Genomic DNA, 7,894 nt, shown 5'->3' on the forward strand with positions numbered 1-7,894 from the left:
AGATCGAGGAGAGCTGGCGGCAGATGCTAGAATCTAAAGTGCAGGCACAAGAACAAAGAATGATGGATGAAATCAATCGTCCGGTGGCCCACGCAGTTACGGAGTTGGCCCAATCTGGAGCATTGCCGAATCCTAACACCGCCAGCCCTTCTCAACGCCTCTTGAGCAGTTGTGCTTCTACAGGGGTCCCCGATGCGCAGACGCGCAGGTTACCCGTGGAGGAGCAACAGTTCCCCGTGGATGCCATCATGCAACGCACTACATGTGAGCTGCATGCACCGGTCGGCAACCTCACTATTAAGGTATACTTATACATAATATTTATGCAATCTTGTCAATTGATCCACGCCTCGAGATCGGAGTTTAACTTGTTTACTTCTGCTATATGTACAGGTAGCGTACGGGAGTGCGTTAGCAACCCTGGCGGGGTAGAGCAGTCATGGCATGGAGATTCCACCTGGCTACGCCAGCGTCCGCGTAGAGCAAATAGTTGATAGCCAATATGAAGGTCTAGAGCTCGACCACCCGGGAGGCGACGGGGAAAAGACACTGGCAGATGCGTTTCATGGGATCATTCTATGGCGAAAACGCTACATCATTATTCCCGGCACGGAGCCATCTCCTCAGAGCTCAAACCACTCCCCGTAGATCCCCAGCAGCGACCTTCTCCTCATAGCTCGAGACCGTCATCTCCTGCACAACCTGCTCCAGGACCGTCCCTTCCATCTATATCAAGGTCTCCATCTCCACCACATCCTGGTGGTGGGAGCGACGACGACAATAACAACACCCCTCCCTGATCACCGTCGCCGGCACCAAGAGCGGCCCCCATGAAGGAACCTGCACCACCACTAAAGAAGTCACGAGCACCGCCTCCCAAGCAAAGACAGAGAAAGAAGAAAACAAAGGAGCCTGAAGTGACTCGTAAGGAACGCTGGGAGGCAATGTCTCATGCAGAATAGTGGGCAGAAATCCAACGAGAGGCCAGTGAGTGGTTCAAGAAACAAGCCGAAGAAAAAAAAAGCAAGGGAGATGGAGCCACCGCCAGTAAATCGAAGAGATTTAAACTTTTTTATCAGGATGGAAGAAGGAGCCAAGAAAAGGATACCACTCTTATCAAACTATGAACGGGCTTTAGTAAAGGCTGATGAAAAGGATAAAAGGAAAGGCTTATGAGCTAGGCAAACTTCTAGTAAAGCCTTCATTGGTACGAAAGTTATCAACAAAGATGTACGCATTCCATCAATGGTACATGATGGCATCCGCTAACTCGAGGGAGATGCTTGGCCTGAAGGTAAAACCGATAGATTTTTACGACGAAGGCGAGAAAGTGCTGTGGCTAGACTTCAAGGATATATACGAAGTGTACCATCATGATGCCCTGGACGTCTCTCTGATCAGCGCTTGGGTTCTGTAAGTGTCCGTTTATCTCTACATGTAAATTTTGGCGTGCGTCACCGTACTAACTTCGTCTTCCATTTCATGTAGGATGCTAATTCAGACATGCCGCCGAGAGGCATACCTACATATAGGCTTCATGGATCCATTTGTAGTTAACCAACAACAGATACAATTAGCGCCGGAAAAAACCTTGGTGGAAGTATACAATTTCCTAGACAAACAAACATTCAAGGATTTCATACTACTTCCATACAACTTCAAGTAAGTGTGTGTATACCGTCTACTTTCGATGTCTTTTTCCTTATCTCTACATGTTAGTTAGCTCTAATATGCAAGAACATTTTACGCACGCAGCTTCCACTGGATCCTTATTATAATTGAGCCTGAAAGAAGCCACGTCACTGTCTTCGATTCGTTGAGGAAAGATCCGGTGGAGTACCAAGAAATGCAAGACATGCTAGCCTTGTCATAACTTATTTTTTTCCGCACTGAAGTGCTTAAGACAGGAACCCGGGAATAATCTATGTGGCTACTACATCTGTGAGCACATGCACAGTTTTATGGGATCCAAGGGACTAAAGATGACGCCGCACAACTTTAAAGTACGTAAAATAAAACTATTACTAGTTAATTATTTTCTAGCTCCTTGTATGTATTTGTCCGTGTAACATTCACAAATTTTCAAATTATAGATGTTAAATATTCAACAAGGACTCTTAAGAAAGAAAGAGTAGCGGCAATATGTGAAGGTCTCATTGGATTCCTAATGGACGAGGTGGTAGATCCAAAAGGAGAATTTTATTACGATGGATGACAATTAGACACTCCGATCAGCAACACCTCGACGAGAATATTGTAGATAGATACTTTGATTTATTTGTATATATAATACGCGCTAATTATGATCGATTTGTACTAGTTGAATTGTGTATATATATAGTAATTGTATAATTACAAATCCCATTCGTTTAAATACTAGTTGATTTCATTCTAAAAAAAATCTCAACTACTAAAGATTAACAAAAGGGCCGCGGTACTACGTACGTGATGCATGCATGAAAAATTCAGGCGCCAGGTAGGTGCCATGCAGGACGTCATTTAGTCTCGGTTGGATTCCAACCGGGACTAAAGGGTAACCCTTTACTCCCGATTGGGTTTGACTAAAGGGGCACCCTTTACTCCCGGTTGCTTTTACCAACCGGGACTAAAGGGTGACCTTTGCTCCCGGTTGAAAGACCCGGGACTAAAGACCCCCCCTTTTGTCCCGGTTGGTTTATCCTGGATGGATTTTCGGGAGATATGCACCCTACCAACCGGGACTAAAGGCCAATTCTCTGCAAGCGCCAACATCTCTGGGGCAAGCTCGACCCTTGTAGAAACAATCCCCACGGCAAGCGCCGATCTCGAGGAGGAAAGCTGCATTCTAGTTTTGGCAACTTAGCAACTCATCAGCAACCTCGTTACAGTCAGTCCTGCATGGATGCCAGGTTGCCAGGAACCACGGCAGAGTGAGGGTGCAGACCATCGATCCAAGCCGCACTCGTCACCGTATGCTGCATGCAACTCAAAACTCCTATACCCAACCCATGACACGAGGATGCAGTGCAAAGCCACTTCCGATCGACTCAACCAAGCGATCGAAGCTCCACATTATCTCTACGTACGTCATCTACACAGTCGCATATCACCTCCGATCGTCAAGTCGATCAAAGCTGTCAGAGATCAAGAGCCCTGCATTCCAACACTCTCAGATGGCCAAAAGCGAAGCATCGAAGCCGCCGAACACCACAAGATGGCATCGAGGCTGCTAGGCAGCACAGTAGCAAAGCTAAAAACACAACACGTTACTCCCTCCGTTCCAAATTATAAGTCATTCCAACTTTCTTGGAGAGTCAAAGCATCTCAAGTTTGATCAAATTTATACAATAAAGTGCTAACATTCATAATATCAAATAGGTACCATTGGTTTCTTCATTAAATATATTTTCATAGTATATCTATTCAGTGCCATAAACTTTTGTAATTTTCTCTATAATTTTGATCAAACATAACAATGTTTGACTCTTCAAGAAAGTTAGAATAACTTATAATTTGGAACGGAGGGAGTACATGCAAATGCATGCTCAAGCAGCCCGGCAGCGCTCCATTTATCACCTCAGCTCTCAGATACAACACCTCCGCAAGGAACAACCCTCGCAATATTGCGGAGCCGAACCCTCGCAGTATCTCTCAAGCAAGAACCCTCGAAGTATCGTCGGAGCCGAACCCTCGCAGTATAGCCTCGCAATGTGAAGAAAGCCAAGAAACAGGAAAAGAAGCTTCCGTCCCCTGAAGCTTTGGGGTCTGGACCACATGCAGAAAAGTTATAAGCCATGCATGGTATAGTTTTGTGCGTACTTGAAGTGAGCTGCCATGTAATGCAACATCAAAGCTGTCAGCCGCTCGCCCTTACAGCTTGGCAGCAAGTTCCCATCAACAACAAGCTAGGCAAGAAACCTTGCCAAACACAGGTCATAAGGTCTCATCAAACTTAAGCTTAACAAGGTCACGAATCGAAGGTACCAATCAAGTTGCTAAGCATGGTCAATTGTATACCATCACCCTCGATGGTTCATCAAAGAGAAGCTAGGCAGGAGCACGGCCAAGGTCTGGTGCAAGTTCCCTACCGGGAACTGCCGCGCATGCGGCCTTGCGAGGGTCCAAGTGCCATGCAGTTCAGCATGTACATTTACAGGCCAGCACGGTTAACCTCGCAAAAATACTGTGCCATGCAGTTCAGCATGTACATTTACAGGCCAGCACGGTTAACCTCGCAAAAATACTGCTTTGCTGGGATTCGATCCTAAAAACCTCTTACATCGAAGGTATGTGTTCTACCAAATGAACCATTCTAATTTGTGTGGTGAGGTTTGATTTCTTTTTCTATTTTGTCATATTACCGCAACATGAATAAACACTTACCTATGGAGTACAGCTTAATACACTATACGCAGCTAATTCAAACTAGCCTGGACAGTTGATTCAAACTTCCACAGCTAACTAAACCCTCGTAGCAAACGAACCTCCATGGTGAACCTCGTAACACCCTCGAGCACCGTTCAAAGATAAAAACTCTCTAACCTCGCAAGTTCTGAACCAAGGAACAATTCTCGGTTAACCTCGTAAGTTCCATGAGGATTCCTTTGACGGTAAAACCCGTACTCGTATTTTGTTGTCGTCACATAAGGGGCTTGAGGTTGGCGACTAAAGAATGATAGCTAAACTATAACTGAGCCAACCCTCAAAAGTTCGAAGTTAGTTCTGAACATCAAGTTTTTACCTTTTTACTCTTTACTCAGAAATAGGACGTGGAAGGGAACTGCGCGAGGCTATGGGTTCTCGAAGCGGGAGCCTCGAGGCTAGGTGTCCAGTTCGGATCGTGGACAAAGTCCCAAGGTTAGAAGATCAACCTGACGCAAAGACGAGGTTCCGAGGTTGGAAAGATGGAAGCGTGAGTTACGCTCAAAATCTCCCGAAGCTAAACTACGGAACCCTCACAAAACCTCCACGACCTCGCGACACCAACACTTTCAATGCATGCCGCACACCTTCGCATACGTATATCACCGTCCATCACGCACGGATGCACCCGTCCACATAGCTCGGAGGCAAGAACGTAGGTTCCAGGTGAGGTTATAAATATCGTCGTCATCATCATGTCACCCTCGTTGGGTTGACAGCCCATCGAACTACAGCAAAACCATGAGAAGGAAAATTAAAACCACGCTGAGCAGCTCGTACGTAGTCTGAACACCAATCGAAGGTCGTTTTCCACCTCTCCAAATAAACTATTTCAATTTTGCCAACCTCGGTTACATGAAAAGAAAATACAATCATCTTGCTCCTTTCGTGTAAGCTAGTTTCACCTCTCGAAAGGCACTTGGACGCTGGTCTTAATAAGTGGTGAATGGTGGTGGGCAGCCTCGCTTGGTCCAAAATTGCGTGGCCCTAGCAGTGATCTCGGCCCACGAAGCTGCCGTCAATATGCGGTGCAGCAATCTACTTCCACATTCACGTGAAGCAACACCATCACGTCATTTCATTCATCATCTACACGCAAAAAAAAACTCCAGAAGCAAAGAATTCATTCGTGGGGTCAAAGTTATAAGGTACTTTCTCAACTAAGTCATTTTAAGGGTCACAAAGGCGACAAAACACTTGACACAACTTAAGTTGCTCCAACATACTTTAGATACTTTGTCTAGAGCTCTAGCTTAGAAACTCACTTATTTTCCTTAGAAATTTTTCTCCCTAACTTGCAGGACTTCACCAATATAGTATCCCTCTACCAATACAAGTTAACTCTAGTAAGCATGTGATTATTTGCACTACTTATATATATGTGGCTATCTAACCTATGCCAACGTATCACCAACTCATTTTCAATGCAATGTTTTATCCCCCATGAGACTAGGTTCAAATTGACAGTCGAAGCAACCAAGAGTTGTGATATCAACTAGAGCATGACGCTCAGAAAGTAAGTCCGCAAAAGTTTGATCATAAGCAAGCTTTTTGTCAACTTATCTATTTATTTTGTTGTTACTATATTACGGTTGGATGAGGTATGTGACCTCCGATCGAGACATCCTTAAAAAATAATGCAAGTTACATCTTAATATTGAAATTTCTTCTCTCTAACATGCAGGTCCTCACCACTGTAAGTAGTTCTCCACCCGCTGAAGTTAACCCTTGTATACTAGACCTTCGCATCTTTGCGTAGGAACATTGGTTCTCACCTCGTAACCAAGTCAACAATTGGGGCATGATATATTGGTTTTAACGGCGCGTCGGTTTTCATCAAGTGATATATCTTACAGACCTTTGGCTCTCATCAACTATTGGAATTATCTCTATTGGCTTTCATCAGTTATTGACCTCTCACTATAATGGTTTTCAGAGCACCAAGTCAACCTTCGGAGGTTGATTAAAGTGATTCAGGCCACTATTCTATTGCACGCTTAAGTTTTAATCGAAACTACTTTCTCTTGGAGGGTTGATGATATGACCAACTATGAGATATATCCTTGCATATGCAAGCATTTCATTGATATGCATCAAAGCATCGCATTACATGGATGCATTACTTTCGTGCATGAATTAGAAAAGCCCGAGAGGCTACTACATTGCGTTTCTGCGCAATCGAGACTTTGGCTCTCAAACATTACAGCAAAGGATTGCCAATCCTTGAACCCTGCGTTTCTGCACAAGTTAAACCTTGCGTTTCCGCGCAAGTAAAACCTTGCATTTTTGTGCAAGTAAAGCCTTGCATTTTATGCAAGCTCGAGCCAAAAGCAACAAGTTGCGGCATCGAATTTACATTTCTATGCAAGTCACAATGTTCATGATCAAAGCAACCAAGAGTTGTGAATCCAACCTTACTTTCTCGTTTAATTTTCTAAGTCCCCAAAACTCGAAGCAAGTTTTTGTCAACTTCCTTTTCTCGCACTTACATCTGAGTTCTTTCCTAAGGTTCGATGGAAGCAAAATTATTATATTAAACCTAGGAGTTAAGCAATATGGCAGCAAAGTTCCGAGATTGTCCAAAATATTTTTTACTCAAGAGCAAAAATGTTTAATGTTTAGGCTCGTCACCCTCGCAGCTGCCGGCTACCGCGTCCATGGCACCGGCGCCAAGCGAAGCTGTTGCCCAGGAACACAAATATCACTTACATCCGCACAGCAATGTTCATCACCCTCGGCAGCACAGGAAGCTCCAGGTCATCTGCAGCAAGCGCCGAACCCTCGCAACTAGAACCCTTGCGGGCGTGGACATTCACTGCAAGCTATCTCATCCGAGTTTTCGGAGCTGGTGAACCTTCGCGCAGCGACAGCTAGTGCGGACGGGCGACACAAAAGGCCGAGGCTCGCCACCTCAAGCAAGCAAAGCAGCAGCTGGACTCCGTTCATAATTTTCAGCATGCACGTGAAACCAGCATGCAACCAGGCAGTTGGTCACCGCATGCACGTGCAAAACATGCATCAGCAAGCAGGAATGCACGCATCCATTACCCTCGCATGCAGGCACAAGGAAGCTAGGCGTCAGGGATCGAAGCTGTTCCTTGGTTTCTCAATCCCATGGAGCAGGAAGCTAGCACATCCGATTTCTGTTCAAGCATCTGCACAACTTACAATTGTCAAAGAAGCAGTTATTTTCTTTAGTTATTTTCTCAGCAGCATTAAGTGGACATATCCTCTAAGTCAAGCTACCCTCGGAACTTCCGGAAGCAGTCAAGCTACCCTCGGAACTTCCAGAAGCTAAGCTGCAGAACCCTCGCAAGTGCCGCAAGTCCAAAACAGTAAGCGAGGGTTCCTCCTTGCCACACTAAGCTGATACTAGATGTCCAAGGACCGAAGTAGCTATCAGTGCATGTGTAACATTGCTACTTGGTTTTTTCAATCGAAACTGCCAGACAACAACGGTCGTCGCTCGTCATCTTCGCACGGCACTACAAGG

The sequence above is a fragment of the Setaria italica genome, chromosome I, assembly GCF_000263155.2.
Source record: "Setaria italica strain Yugu1 chromosome I, Setaria_italica_v2.0, whole genome shotgun sequence".
NCBI classification, from domain to species: Eukaryota; Viridiplantae; Streptophyta; class Magnoliopsida; order Poales; family Poaceae; genus Setaria; species Setaria italica.